We start from the raw sequence: 16,372 nt of genomic DNA, 5'->3' as shown, positions 1-16,372 counted from the left end.
CTACTACTCAATCTCTTTCTCCTCTCCTGCCCCCCATTTGTCCACTGTGATCTAGTGAATTCTCCGTCCTCCATTTTAAAAATGGCCATTACCCCCTAGCAGATTCCTGGTCAGCACACTGTTGAACTGTGATATCACCCACTTGAGCCATAGGGAAACATGGATATTAACTTGCACATTCAGTTGTAACTGACAGCTGCTGATATATAACTGACAGCAACTGGTATATTTCAGTCCTGACAAAATATTGTCAAAACTGGAAGGGATCACTAAAAGAAGAAAATGGTGAGCTTCTGAGAGGAACTGACGGTGAGGTTAGTATGTAATATTTATTTGCAGCTACGTCATGTGTTTATTTTAAATAATTTTACTCGCTTCAGGTTCCCTTTAAAGGGAACACAGACATGGTTTTGGTCTAATTTTTGGAATGTTTGAACAATTTGCAAATGGCATCCATATCTCTTAAAGCAAACCTGTCCTGAATATAAAAAAAATGTGACACTACCAGTAACGTTGAGTAAAAGACATGCTTTCCCCACTATGGGCCTGAATGATGTAGGACTGGTAAAATTGTTATGTCAGGGGAGTAGCATGCGGTATGGTATTACAGCCAGTGTTGCTCATCAGGATTCCGGATATCCGGGTAACCCGGATATCCGAACTTTTTTACGCTATCCGATTCGGATTCGGAATTTTTTTTATTTTTAAATCCGGCTAGCTTTCTGCGGATATTTGGCTGCATAACCTGGATATCCGCAGATATTGTAGATATCCAGATCCGAAATACTTAAATATTTGTTAAGACATCAGCACATCCACATGCAATAGGCGTGCAATGGTACAGGAAAATCAATGTAAACACACAAAGGAGAAAAAGAGCCTGTACATAGAGACTGCACCACCAATTCAAGTATACAAAATAACAATTTTTATTGATCAATTGAAAAATCCATGCCATAAAAACATCTAAAAAGAGGTAAAAAACACTAGAAAACACCTAAATAGACACATGATAATGTCATAAATAGAGCCTCACCTCTAATTTCTATCAAATAACTGCGCTGCAAAGAAGGCCCAAAATGAGGTTCTGAATTGAACCCCAAAAATGAGCAAAGGCAGCCCGGGTCAGACTAATGGCAAAATTACCTGTAATATCCAGTGTTATGTGCTAAGATGGATAAATGAAACCCATACAGAGTAAAGTGATATGCTCAAAAAAAAAATCCCGTGTAACTATAAAGTGAAAATGATATATATATATCATGATGGGCAAGAACACAGTAACAGGTGACAGGTAAAAATAGGGTTAAACAATATACTATACCAGTCCAGAGTTTCCGTACGTATAAGTGAGGCAGCAATAGTAGCAGGCAGAGGGAGACACAGAGGGAGACACAGAAGCGTTCGGATTCGAAATACTGTAACTAAGGAGATGACATCCTGGAGTCAATCAGAAGGCTCCCAGCAGAAGCAACCAATCACAGAGGGGAACCCTGGCCAGCCCCACCTGACCTCATTGAGCCAATCAGAGGGCTCCCAGCCTAAACCCTGACACCCAATCACAGAAAGGAACACTGGCCAGCCCTACTGTATAATAAGGAGGGCTGCAATGATGAGACATATTGTTTTAGCTTGCTGAATGCTCACTGAGAGACATTCTCCAGTGCTGGTAGCCTACCAAGGGCTGTACACAGTTGTAAACCTAAAGCTGTTCAGTTCACTACTATCACTAAACTATTGGTAAATCATTAATTAGCTTGATTGATGTCATAGTTTGATAGTCAGAGTGTGTGCTCCAGTGCTGCTGGGCCTAGTAGCAAGGGCTGTACACAGTGATAAGCTGTTCAGAGATTCACCCCTACACTATTATCACTACACTATTGTTAAATCGTTAATTAGCTTGATTGATGTCATTGTATGACAGTCAGAGTGTGTGCTCCAGTGCTGTTCGCCTAGCAGTGATAAACCAAAGCTGTTTAGTGATTAACCCCTTCACTATCACTACACTATTGTTAAATCATTAATTAGCTTGATGTCATTTGTGTGACAGTCAGAATTTGTGCTGCAGGCAGCTGCTATGTGTCTGTGTGTGTGCTGTGCACAGACCAGGCCAGCTGCTGCCTGCTGGCCAGCTATTAGCCTTAGGTATAGGTTAGGGATTAGGGGATAGGATTACTGTGTTATTGTGTAGTTAGTACTGTAGTACTGCAGTCAGTGTGCTAGTTGTTGTTAGAGTAGTAGCACTACTGTGTTAGCTTTCTACAGAACTGCTGTGCTGTGAGCAGTGCCAGTGTGACAGTTAGTGTGCACTAGTGTCTTCTCCTCTGCTGTCTGACTGTCATTCGGCACTTGGCACGTGTCACGTGACAGTTGGCACGTGTCTTGTGGCAGTTGACACGTGCCAAATGCCACGTGAAACATGCCAAGTGCCATGTGACACCTGTCAAGTGACATGTGCCAAGTACCACATGACACGTGTCAAGTGCCAATTGCATTGTGCCACGTCCAGCATGCTCCTGGCACACATTACACCTGCCGCTGCTGCATTGCCCTGCTCCTGCCTGTGCAGCTCCCACTGCCAGGCGAGGGTGCCACAGGCCACTGATACTACCTATATTTAACCCAAAACACAATTGCTGCGTCATTTTTTCGAGGTGTCTTGGCTGAAAACTATCATGTCCCAGTTGTGCGGTTGGACTTTGGACACAATATGGGCTGCACGACTGCTGTCTGGAACCTAGGCCCAATGTTAATTGACAGCCATTTTTTTTTTGGGGGGGGGGAATTTAACCACTTCCCGACCGCCTAACGCACAGAGGCGGCCGGGAAGTGGAGCCCTTAAGGACCGGCTCACCCACAGAGGCGGCGGTCCATTTAAGGGCATGGGCGGAGCGATCGCGTCATCCGTGACGCGATCCTCCGCTGGCACCTGTCACCGCTCGCCCGCCGCAACATCCCGCCGGCTATACGGAAGCGCTGGCGGGATGTTAACCCCGCGATCGCCGCATACAAAGTGTATAATACACTTTGTAATGTTTACAAAGTGTATTATACAGGCTGCCTCCTGCCCTGGTGGTGTCCGAGGGACCACCAGGGCAGGCTCTGCAGCCACCCTAGTCTGCACCCAAGCACACTGATTTCTCCCCCCCCCCTGCCCCAGATCGCCCAAAGCACCCCTCAGACCCCCCCCCTGCCCACCCCCCAGACCCCTGTTTGCACCCAATCACCCCCCTAATCACCCATCAATCACTCCCTGTCACTATCTGTCAACGCTATTTTTTTTATCTCCCCCCCTGCCCACTGCCCCCTCCTGATCACCCCCCACCCTCAGATTCTCCCCAGACCCCCCCCCCCCCCCAGACCCCCCCCCCCTGTATACTGTATGCATCTATCCCCCCTGATCACCTGTCAATCACCTGTCAATCACCTGTCAATCACCCATCAATCACCCCCTGTCACTGCCACCCATCAATCAGCCCCTAACCTGCCCCTTGCGGGCAATCTGATCACCCACCCACACCAATAGATCGCCCGCAGATCTGACATCAGATCACCACCCAAACGCAGTGTTTACATCTGTTCTCTCCTCTAAACACCCACTAATTACCCATCAATCACCCATCAATCACCACCTGTCACTGTTACCTATCAGATCAGACCCTAATCTGCCCCTTGCGGGCACCCAATCACCCGCCTACACGCTCAGATTGCCCTCAGACCCCCCCTTATCAATTCGCCAGTGCAATATTTACATCTGTTCTTCCCTGTAATAACCCACTGATCACCTGTCAATCACCTGTCAATCACCCATCAATCACCCCTTGTCACTGCCACCCATCAATCACCCCCTGTCACTGCCACCCATCAATCAGCCCCTAACCTGCCCCTTGCGGGCAATCTGATCACCCACCCACACCAATAGATCGCCCGCAGATCCGACATCAGATCACCACCCAAACGCAGTGTTTACATCTATTCTCTCCTCTAAACACCCACTAATTACCCATCAATCACCCCCTATCACCACCTGTCACTGTTACCCATCAGATCAGACCCTAATCTGCCCCTTGCGGGCACCCAATCACCCGCCTACACGCTCAGATTGCCCTCAGACCCCCCCCTTATCAATTCGCCAGGGCATTATTTACATCTGTCCTTCCCTGTAATAACCCACTGATCACCTGTCAATTACCCATCAATCACCCCCTGTCACTGCCACCCATCAATCACCCCCTGTCACTGCCACCCATCAATCAGCCCCTAACCTGCCCCTTGCGGGCAATCTGATCACCCACCCACACCAATAGATCGCCCGCAGATCCGACATCAGATCACCACCCAAACGCAGTGTTTACATCTATTCTCTCCTCTAAACACCCATTAATTACCCATCAATCACCCATCAATCACCACCTGTCACTGTTACCCATCAGATCAGACCCTAATCTGCCCCTTGCGGGCACCCAATCACCCGCCTACACGCTCAGATTGCCCTCAGACCCCCCTTTATCAATTCGCCAGTGCAATATTTACATCTGTTTTTCCCTGTAATAACCCACTGATCACCTGTCAATCACCTGTCAATCACCCATCAATCACCCCCTGTCACTGCCACCCATCAATCACCCCCTGTCACTGCCACCCATCAATCAGCCCCTAACCTGCCCCTTGCGGGCAATCTGATCACCCACCCACACCAATAGATCGCCCGCAGATCCGACATCAGATCACCACCCAAACGCAGTGTTTACATCTATTCTCTCCTCTAAACACCCACTAATTACCCATCAATTACCCCCTATCACCACCTGTCACTGTTACCCATCAGATCAGACCCTAATCACGGGCACCTAATCACCCGCCTACACGCTCAGATTGCCCTCAGACCCCCCCCCCCCCCTTATCAATTCGCCAGGGCATTATTTACATCTGTCCTTCCCTGTAATAACCCACTGATCACCTGTCAATCACCCATCAATCACCCCCTGTCACTGCCACCCATCAATCACCCCCTGTCACTGCCACCCATCAATCAGCCCCTAACCTGCCCCTTGCGGGCAATCTGATCACCCACCCACACCAATAGATCGCCCGCAGATCCGACATCAGATCACCACCCAAGCGCAGTGTTTACATCTATTCTCTCCTCTAAACACCCACTAATTACCCATCAATCACCCATCAATCACCCCCTATCACCACCTGTCACTGTTACCCATCAGATCAGACCCTAATCTGCCCCTTGCGGGCACCCAATCACCCGCCTACACGCTCAGATTGCCCTCAGACCCCCCCCTTATCAATTCGCCAGTGCATTAGTTACATCTGTTCTTCCCTGTAATAACCCACTGATCACCTGTCAATCACCCATCAATCACCCCCTGTCACTGCCACCCATCAATCACCCCCTGGCACTGCCATCCATCAATCACCCCCTGTCACTGCCACTCATCAATCAGCCCCTAACCTGCCCCTTGCGGGCAATCTGATTACCCACCCACAACAATAGTTCGCCCGCAGATCCGACGTCAGATCACCTCCCAAGGGCAGTGTTTATATCTGTTCTCTACCCTAAACACCCACTAATTACCCATCAATCACCCCCTGTCACTGCTACCTATCAGATTAGACCCCTATCTGCCCCTAGGGCACTCAATCACCCGCCCACACCCTCAGAATGCCCTCAGGCCCCAGCCCTGATCACCTCGCCAGTGCATTGCTTGCATCTATTCCCCCCTCTAATCACACCTTGAGACACCCATCAATCACCTCCTGTCACCCCCTAGCACACCTACCCATCAGATCAGGCCCTAATTTGCCCCATGTGGGCTCCTGATCACTCGGCCAAACCCCTTAGATCCCCCTCAGACCCCCTTCCGATCACCTCCCCAGTGCATTGATTGCATCTATTTTCCCCTCTAACCACCCCCTGAGACACCCATCAATCACCTCCTGTCACCCCCCTAGCACTCCTATCCATCAGATCAGGCCCAATACAACCTGTCATCTAAAAGGCCACCCTGCATATGACCGGTTCCACAAAATTCGCCCCCTCATAGACCACCTGTCATCAAAATTTGCAGATGCTTATACCCCTGAACAGTCATTTTGAGACATTTGGTTTCCAGACTACTCACGGTTTTGGGCCCGTAAAATGCCAGGGCGGTATAGGAACCCCAGAAACGGACCCCATTTTAGAAAAAAGACACCCCAATGTATTCTGTTAGGTGTATGACGAGTTCATAGAAGATTTTATTTTTTGTCAAAAGTTAGCGGAAATTGATTTTTGGTTTTTTTCACAAAGTGTCATTTTTCACTAACTTGTGACAAAAAATAAAATCTTCTATGAACTCGCCATACACCTAACGGAATACCTTGGGGTGTCTTCTTTCTAAAATGGGGTCACTTGTGGGGTTACTATACTGCCCTGGCATTTTAGGGGCCCTAAACCTTGAGGAGTAGTCTAGAAAACAAATGCCTCAAAATGACCTGTGATTAGGACGTTGGGCCCCTTAGCGCACCTAGGCTGCAAAAAAGTGTCACACATGTGGTATCGCCGTACTCAGATGAAGTAGTATAATGTGTTTTGGGGTGTATTTTTACACATACCCATGCTGGGTGGGAGAAATCTCTCTGTAAATGGACAATTGTGTGTAAAAAAAATCAAACAATTGTCATTTACAGAGGTATTTCTCCCACCCAGCATGGGTATGTGTAAAAATACACCCCAAAACACATTATACTACATCTCCCGAGTACGGCGATACCACATGATTGGCACTTTTTTGCAGCCTAACTGCGCTAAGGGGCCCAAAGTCCAATGAGTACCTTTAGGATTTCACAGGTCATTTTTGTTTCAAGACTACTCCTCACAGTTTAGGGCCCCTAAAATGCCAGGGCAGTATAGGAACCCCACAAATGACCCCATTCTAGAAAGAAGACACCCAAACGTTTTCCGTTAGGAGTATGGTGAGTTCATAGAAGATTTTATTTTTTGTCACAAGTTAGCGGAAAATGACACTTTGTGAAAAAACACAATTAAAATCAATTTCCGCTAACTTGTGACAAAAAAATAAAAACTTCTATGAACTCACCATACTCCTAACGGAATACCTTGGGGTGTCTTCTTTCTAAAATTGGGTCATTAGTGGGGTTCCTATACTGTCCTGGCATTTTAGGGGCCCTAAACCGTGAGGAGTAGTCTTGAAACAAAAATGACCTGTGAAATCCTAAAGGTACTCATTGGACTTTGGGCCCCTTAGCGCAGTTAGGGTGCAAAAAAGTGCCACACATGTGGTATCGCCGTACTCAGGAGAAGTAGTACAATGTGTTTTGGGGTGTATTTTTACACATACCCATGCTGGGTGGGAGAAATAAATGGACAATTGTGTGTAAAAAAATCAAAAGATTGTCATTTACAGAGGTGTTTCTCCCACCCAGCATGGGTATGTGTAAAAATACACCCCAAAACACATTGTACTACTTCTCCTTAGTACGGCGATACCACATGTGTGGCACTTTTTTGCACCCTAACTGCGCTAAAGGGCCCAAAGTCCAATGAGTACCTTTAGGATTTCACAGGTCATTTTGAGAAATTTCGTCTCAAGACTACTCCTCATGGTTTAGGGCCCCTAAAATGCCAGGGCAGTATAGGAACCCCACAAATGACCCCATTTTAGAAAGAAGACACCCCAAGGTATTCCGTTAGTAGTATGGCGAGTTCATAGAAGATTTTATTTTTTGTCACAAGTTAGCGGAAATTGATTTTAATTGTGTTTTTTCACAAAGTGTCATTTTCCGCTAACTTGTGACAAAAAATAAAATCTTCTATGAATTCACCATACTCCTAACGGAATACCTTGGGGTGTCTTCTTTCTAAAATGGGGTCATTTGTGGGGTTCCTATACTGCCCTGGCATTTTAGGGGCCCTAAACCTTGAGGAGTAGTCTTGAAACGAAATTTCTCAAAATGACCTGTGAAATCCTAAAGGTACTCATTGGACTTTGGGCCCTTTAGCGCAGTTAGGGTGCAAAAAAGTGCCACACATGTGGTATCGCCGTACTCAGGAGAAGTAGTATAATGTGTTTTGGGGTGTATTTTTACACATACCCATGCTGAGTGGGAGAAAGATCTCTGTAAATGGACAATTGTGTGTAAAAAAAATTAACAAATTGTCATTTACAGAGATATTTCTCCCACCCAGCATGGGTATGTGTAAAAATACCCCCCAAAACACATTATACTACTTCTCCTGAGTACGGCAATACCACATGTGTGGCACTTTTTTGCAGCCTAACTGCGCTAAGGGGTCCAAAGTCCAATGAGCACCTTTAGGCTTTACAGGGGTGCTTACAATTTAGCACCCCCCAAAATGTCAGGACAGTAAACACACCCCACAAATGACCCCATTTTGGAAAGTAGACCCTTCAAGTTATTCAGAGAGGGGCATGGTGAGTCCGTGGCAGATTTCATTTTGTTTTGTCGCAAGTTAGAAGAAATGGAAACTTTTTTTTTTTTGTCACAAAGTGTCATTTTCCGCTTACTTGTGACAAAAAATAATATCTTCTATGAACTCACTATGCCTCTCAGTGAATACTTTGGGATGTCTTCTTTCCAAAATGGGGTCATTTGGGGGGTATTTGTACTATCCTGGAATTCTAGCCCCTCATGAAACATGACAGGGGGTCAGAAAAGTCATAGATGCTTGAAAATGGGAAAATTCACTTTTTGCACCATAGTTTGTAAACGCTATAACTTTTACCCAAACCAATAAATATACACTGAATGGGTTATTTTTTTATCACAAAACCTGCTTGTCCACATCTTTCGCGCTGCATGTATACAGAAATTTTACTTTATTTGAAAAATGTCAGCACAGAAAGTTAAAAAAATCATTTTTTTGCCAAAATTCATGTCTTTTTTGATGAATATAATAAAAAGTAAAAATCGCAGGAGCAATCAAATAGCACCAAAAGAAAGCTTTATTAGTGACAAGAAAAAGAGCCAAAATTCATTTAGGTGGTAGGTTGTATGAGCGAGCAATAAACCGTGAAAGCTGCAGTGGTCTGAATGGAAAAAAAGTGGCCGGTCCTTAACCACCTTAGCGGTATGGACGAGCTCAGCTCGTCCATTACCGCCAGAGGGTGCCGCTCAGGCCCTGCTGGGCCGATTTTGATCAAATAAAGAGCAGCACACGCAGCCGGCACTTTGCCAGCCGCGTGTGCTGCCCGATCGCCGCCGCTCTGCGGCGATCCGCCGCGAGCAGCGGCGAAAGAGGGTCCCCCCAGCCGCCTGAGCCCTGCGCAGCCGGAACAAATAGTTCCGGCCAGCGCTAAGGGCTGGATCGGAGGCGGCAGACGTCAGGACGTCGGCTGACGTCCATGACGTCACTCCGCTCGTCGCCATGGCGACGAGGGAAGCGAAACACGGAGGGCCGCTCATTGCGGCCTTCCGTGTTATCTCTTGCCGCCGGAGGCGATCGGAAGATCGCCTCCGGAGCGCCCTCTAGTGGGCTTTCATGCAGCCAACTTTCAGTTGGCTGCATGAAATAGTTTTTTTTTTATTTAAAAAAAACCCTCATGCAGCTGCCCTGGCGATCTTAATAGAACGCCAGGGTGGTTAAAGAAAACCTGTACTGAAAATAAAAGTCAAAATAAGCATACACAAGTCATACTTACCTTCCATGTAGTCTACTCCTCAGTGTCTTTCTCCTGTCCCGTGTCCTATTTGTTCACTATGATCAAGGGAATTTTCCGTCCTCCATTTTAAAAATAGCCATTACCCATAACAGCTTTCTGGTCAGCACACAGTTAAACTGTAACATCGCCCACTTGAGCCATAGGGAAACATGGACATTACCTGGTACATCTGTTTTCCTCTCAGCTATAACTGACAGCAACTGATATTTTACTGACAGAAACTGATATATTTCAGTTCTGACAAAATGTTGTCAGAACTAGATGGGATTATTGTCAGAAGAAAATGGTGAGCTTCTGAGAGGAACTGATGGCAAGGTAACTCTGTAATGTTCATTTGAAGTTACCTCATGTGTTTATTTTAAATATTTTTACTCAGTACAGGTTCTCTTTAAGGGGTAGAAAGCCCTAGGTCCTCAAGTGGTTAAGTCCCTACATCATCAATTAGTGTTCCCCTTTACAAAATAATGATGCTACATGCCTCATATACCCTAAAAAAATTTTTTAAAGCAATTTAAAGGCCACTTCCGTTTTTTCTATCCGGATATCCGAATTTCCCCGAATATCCCGAATACTAAGATCGAATATCCGATTCAGATTGGAAATTTTTTAAATCGGATATCCGACCCGGATCGGAGATCTGGGTATCCGGATCAATCCGGATTTTTAAAAGGGGTATCCGAGCAGCACTAATTACAGCAACCCTCATTACCATGGTAGCCTGCATGGCGCTTTACCAGCGCTGCGTAATATGTTGGCGCTTTATAAGTACAATAAATAAATAAAATGTTCTTATGGTAATGTGTATTACACTGCACCTTAGCAACAACACGTCACCCTAGGAATGTGGGTTGTGCTAATAATGTAACACACACTATTCCCTAGGTATTGGTACTAGTAAAACTGCCATGCACTATTTGCGTACAATCATTTTTACAAAACCTACGTGATTCAGGTCCCATGTTTCCACCTTGAGTTATTGGGTTACTCTCTTGCATGCTAGCAGTGCATCGCAGTGGCGTAACTACAATTTTTGGGGCCCTCATTTAAAACTTTTGATGAGCCCCACAAATGTTCATTCCCCCTCCGTTGCCTCCCCTTCATGACCTTGGGGCCATCTCACAAGGGTCATAAGACAAAGTGTGGTCATGATCAAGACACCCATAACAAGTGTAACCACAATAAAAACCTGATCTGAAGTATAGTCTTCTGTATCAGAAGAAGGGAAGGTTAGTATTTGGGGCCCCCACAGCTCTGGGCCCCCTGATTGCTCCTTTCTACTTACGCCCCTAGTACATAGTGCACACTAGATTATGTACATAGACAACAGATCATGTTTAGCTACGATGCTCCTCTACACTGATCCCACTGTGTTACCTCAAAGACATCTAACACTCACTGAGCACTCATCCTCCCCTAATGACAAATGCAGAGGTACAAAGTCAGGTGAAATAGAAGCATGTCTTGACTCCCCTAGCACCAGAATCAATAGAGGCCAAGCAGTAAGCTGGACTGCAGTAGTAAGTACATTTGGCCCCATAAAAGAGGCAATCTGTTGACCGCTTTGTTTAACATGCTGTTTAAATGTACGTATCTTTCTAATTGATATTAGGATTTGACGTTTTCAGCTTTGAATTTTTTCAGCCTTAAAGCAGATCCGAGATGAAAAACTAACTATAACAAGTAACTTGTCTATATATCTTATCTAAAGTTTTAAAGAAAATGATTATTTCTTCCTGTGATACAATGACTGCAGCCATGTTGTTTGTAAACATTACACAGAGGCAGGCTTATCTGTATCTTGATCACTAAGCCTGTGAAAAAAACCTAATCCCCCCTCCTCCCTCCTCCCCTCTGCCTCTGAAATCAATGGCCAGTAACACCTCCTTCTGCTCAGACTGAGCTCCCATGAGCCCTTGTTACTGCCAAGGCTCTCTGAAAACCTGTGGGTGTGGTTTATTTAGTTTATAGGGAATTAGAGTATTAAAAGAAAAACAAAAAAGTATTTGGCTTGAGGAATGCTCTATAAACAATAGAAAAGGAACACAATTATGCAATGAGTAAAAGTTCACCTCGGATCCACTTTAAAGTGGCTTTCTCGGAGATTGAGCCTAAACTATGGTAAAGATGTTAGGCTATGACTATTTTAAGGGCATGAGCATATATTGCCATTGGTGAGGCACTTAGAGATGGTGGTTCTCTGTGCTAAGTAAATGTACAATAATAATAGTGCACCTTGCATGAGTTAACAATAGCACACACAATCTGCAAAACAATGGGAGAGTTCCAGACCTCAATACCAAGCCTACAAATTCCTAACAGTTTAGCAGTGAGTGTTGTAATGAAACAATAATAATAACAGATAGCTTTGTATTGAAATGATCACCCTAGAAGTAAGAAGCAGCCTAATAAACTAATAGTGTCAGACAGGTGCACTGGAACGGGCAATGTGCTGCTAGGTTTTCACATTTCTGGCATGTAGACCCTGCTAAGAGAAAGCCTACAGATGAATGATTTTAATCTCCTCTGCATTTCGGAAATGTCATGCTGGCTCTTATCACTGAAGAGTTTTGTATTATTTGGAAGTCAGAAAATAAAATAAATAGAACACTGAAAGCTCAGAAAGAAATATAACAACATCCCCAGTATAATTTGAACTTATTTGAAAATAAAAAAGTTATAAAACATAAAACAAATATTACATTCATATTTACAGTGCAATGTTCGTAGCTGATCTTACATAGTTACATAGTTACTTTGGTTGAAAAAAGACATACGTCCATCGAGTTCAACCAGTACAAAGTACAACTCCAGCCTGCTCCCTCACATATCCCTGTTGATCCAGAGGAAGGCGAAAAAACCCTTACTAGGTAAAAATTCCTTCCCGACTCCAGATGGCAATCAGATAAAATCCCTGGATTAACATCATTGGCATTACCTAGTAATTGTAGCCATGGATGTCATTCAACGCAAGGAAAGCATCTAAGCCCCCTTTAAATGCAGGTATAGAGTTTGCCATAACGACTTCCTGTGGCAATGCATTCCACATCTTAATCACTCTTACTGTAAAGAACCCTTTCCTAAATAAATGGCTAAAACGTTTTTCCTCCATGCGCAGATCATGTCCTCTAGTCCTTTGAGAAGGCCTAGGGACAAAAAGCTCATCCGCCAAGCTATTATATTGCCCTCTGATGTATTTATACATGTTAATTAGATCTCCTCTAAGGCGTCTTTTCTCTAGACTAAATAAACCCAGTTTATCTAACCTTTCTTGGTAAGTGAGACCTTCCATCCCACGTATCAATTTTGTTGCTCGTCTCTGCACCTGCTCTAAAACTGCAATATCTTTTTTGTAATGTGGTGCCCAGAACTGAATTCCATATTCCATATTCCATATTCTTCATAAGCAACTTATTCTTTCCCTAATATGTTCAGCGCCACGGAATATGTTGGCGCGTTATAAAACGCTAATAATAATATTGGGTCTCAAGAGTTTGAAGATTTTATAGTGAGCATTCCCAGCTGTGCCCAGTTCATCCAGACAGTACCCATCCAGTACCTATTAATTCCATTGTTTCTTGTATAGCTTTGTAGTTATGGTGCTGTATGAATATTATCTGCCTTCTATTCGGGTGAACGAACATTATTGCTGTTCCATCTCATCAATTAAATTTAGGCAAGTAAAAGTGTTTACACCTCATACCTAACACGGTATACGGTAATTGTAAATTTGTCTCTGCCCATCACTCTTCACCTCAGATTATCAGTGGGTGCCAATATAAAAAAATTACACATTCATTCACAAAGAGGAATGAATAATAATAATAATAATAATAATAATAATAATAGCAGTATTTGTATAGCGCCTTTCTCCTGTCGGACTCAAAGCGTTTGCGAGGCAGCCACTAGAGCGCACTCAGTAGGCAGTAGCAGTGTTAAGGAGACTTGCCTAAGGTCTCCTGCTGAATAGGGGCTGGCTTACTGAACAGGCAGAGCCAAGATTTGAACCCTGGTCTCCTGTGTCAGAGGCAGAGCCCTTAACCATTACACCATCCAGCCACTGAAGCCACACTAATCCAAAAGCCAGGCAGAGTTACCGTATCTGAAATAGGTGTGAAAAGGTGAACTGGCTCCATTAAAGACACCCTGAAGAATGGATAAAAATGGAATTTGAACTTACCTGGGGCTTCCTCCAGACCCCCCCTAGCCTGTGAGTTCCCTTAGCGTCTTCTGGCTCCCTTCTGTTTTTCCGCTAGAGGCTCTGGTACCGTGGGACTTTGCCAGGAGTCATGTGCAACTGTTCATGCATGAAGCCGGGTCTGCGTGCTTGGCTTCATCACACGCCTGACGCCGTAAACGCTCTGCGTAAGTGGGGTTAATTCTTTAAAGAGCCGAGTATGCACAGAATGCTCACGGTGACGGGCGTGTGATCGAGGCGGACACGTGAATCCATGTGAAGTCGTGCGCTACCGGAGCCACCAGCGGGAGAACGAAGAGGACCTTGTGGGCTACAGCAGCTTAGAGTTGAGCTGAAATTTTCGTAATTTCGCATTACTAAAATTACGCATGCAAAATTTGCGATTACGATGCGAAATTACAGTAGCGTAATTGCCATTAAAATCGTAATTGAAAATACCGTAAGCGTAATTTTCAACGCGTAATTTCGCGTTTCGTTCATGCCGTAATTTCGCATTAAACGCTACCTTAATTTCGCGTTAAACCGTAACGCTCCGTATAATATAAAAAAGCCGCCGACTTTAAGGGTTAATAGCAAAGCCCCCTTAAATGCTAAGAGCCTCAAATTTGGAGAATATATTAAGGAGATCAGGAGGAATAAGAGGAAAAAATTTTGTTTCAAAAAGACCTTATAGTTTTTGAGAAAATCGATGTTAAAGTTTCAAAGGAAAAATGTAAACATTTAAAAACCCGCCGACTTTAACGGTTAATAGCAAAGCCTGCTTAAAGTTTAGGAACACCAAATTCCCAGGGTATATTAAGGGGATCAGTGGGAATAAGAGGAAACATTTTTTTTTCAAAAAGACCTTATAGTTTTTGAGAAAATCGATTTTTAAGTTTCAAGGGCGAAAATGTCTTTTAAATGCAGAAAATGTCAGGTTTTTTTGCACAGGTAACAATAGTGTATTATTTTCAAAGATTCCCCCAAGTGGGAAGAGTTTTACTTACTTCGTTTTGAGTGTGGGAAATATAAAAAAAAAACGACGTGGGGTCCCCCCTCCCAGACCTCTTTAACCCCTTGTCCCCCATGCAGGCTGGGATAGCCAGAATGCTCCGCACCGGCCGCGTGGGGCTCCGCACCCTGACTATACCAGCCCGCATGGTCCATGGATTGGGGGGTCTCGGAGGGGGAGGGGCAGCCAAGCTTTCCCCTCCCCCTCCGAGCCCTTGTCCAATCCAAGGACAAGGGGCTCTTCTCCACCTCCGATGGGCGGTGGAGGTGGAGGCCGCGATTTCCTGGGGGGGGGGTTCATGGTGGAATCTGGGAGTCCCCTTTAAAAAGGGGTCCCCCAGATGCCCACCCCCCCTCCCAGGAGAAATGAGTATAGAGGTACTTGTACCCCTTACCCATTTCCTTTAAGAGTTAAAAGTAAATAAACACACAAACACTTAGAAAAAGTATTTTAATTGAACAAAAAACATAACCACGAAAAAAGTCCTTTAATATTCTTAATTAACCATTAATACTTACCTGTCCCTTTAAATAAATGATCCCTCGAAATAGCCTCGGAAATGTTCTATCAGTTACAATGTAACAAAGTTATTACAATGTAACAACTTTGTTACATTGTAACTACGCCGCACCCGACGTCACTCGCCGCCGCCGCATACGCGTCTGCGCTGCACGGACCCGACAGAGCTCTGAGCTATAGCTCAGAGCTCTGAGAAGCATCTTTGTATTTGGGCTCCAAGGAGCCCCATTGGTCCTTAGCAGACCAATGGGGTTCCTTCTGATTTGAAGGAACCCCATTGGTCTGCTAAGGACCAATGGGGCTCCTTGGAGCCCAAATACAAAGATGCTTTCGAGAGCTCTGAGCTATATAGCTCAGAGCTCTGTCGGGTCCGTGCAGGACGCTAAGTCCCCGCCGGCTCTCGCTGCCCTCCCCGCCTCTCCCACATGTCACCCACATGTGGGTGACATGTGGGTGACAGATGTGGGCGGGGTGGACAGCGGGAGCTGCGGGGACTTAGCGTCCTGCACGGACGCGTATGCGGCGGCGGCGAGTGACGTCGGGTGCGGCGTAGTTACAATGTAACAAAGTTGTTACATTGTAATAACTTTGTTACATTGTAACTGATAGAACATTTCCGAGGCTATTTCGAGGGATCATTTATTTAAAGGGACAGGTAAGTATTAATGGTTAATTAAGAATATTAAAGGACTTTTTTCGTGGTTATGTTTTTTGTTCAATTAAAATACTTTTTCTAAGTGTTTGTGTGTTTATTTACTTTTAACTCTTAAAGGAAATGGGTAAGGAGTACAAGTACCTCTATACTCATTTCTCCTGGGAGGGGGGGTGGGCATCTGGGGGACCCCTTTTTAAAGGGGACTCCCAGATTCCACCATGAACCCCCCCCCCCAGGAAATCGCGGCCTCCACCTCCACCGCCCATCGGAGGTGGAGAAGAGCCCCTTGTCCTTGGATTGGACAAGGGCTCGGA

At 45.1% G+C, this 16,372-nt stretch overlaps 1 protein-coding gene across 6 annotated transcripts in view; it reads right to left on the bottom strand.

Annotated features, from left to right (window-relative positions):
• LRRC3B (leucine rich repeat containing 3B) overlaps positions 1 to 16,372 on the bottom strand; it is a 300,534-nt gene that overhangs the window by 16,123 nt on the left and 268,039 nt on the right. The window contains exon 1 of one of the 6 annotated variants that reach the window (XM_068234450.1): positions 1,344 to 1,407. The exons of 4 other annotated variants lie outside the window; for them this stretch is intronic. The gene's annotated coding sequence lies outside the window, so the exon portion shown is untranslated. Of the gene's footprint in view, positions 1 to 1,324; positions 1,408 to 16,372 lie in introns of those variants that run through there. One more of the 6 variants, XM_068234449.1, reaches the window with a different exon arrangement.

This window comes from Hyperolius riggenbachi, chromosome 5 (genome assembly GCF_040937935.1).
Source record: "Hyperolius riggenbachi isolate aHypRig1 chromosome 5, aHypRig1.pri, whole genome shotgun sequence".
Classification (NCBI taxonomy): domain Eukaryota; kingdom Metazoa; phylum Chordata; class Amphibia; order Anura; family Hyperoliidae; genus Hyperolius; species Hyperolius riggenbachi.
This window is presented reverse-complemented; position numbering and strand designations above follow the sequence as displayed.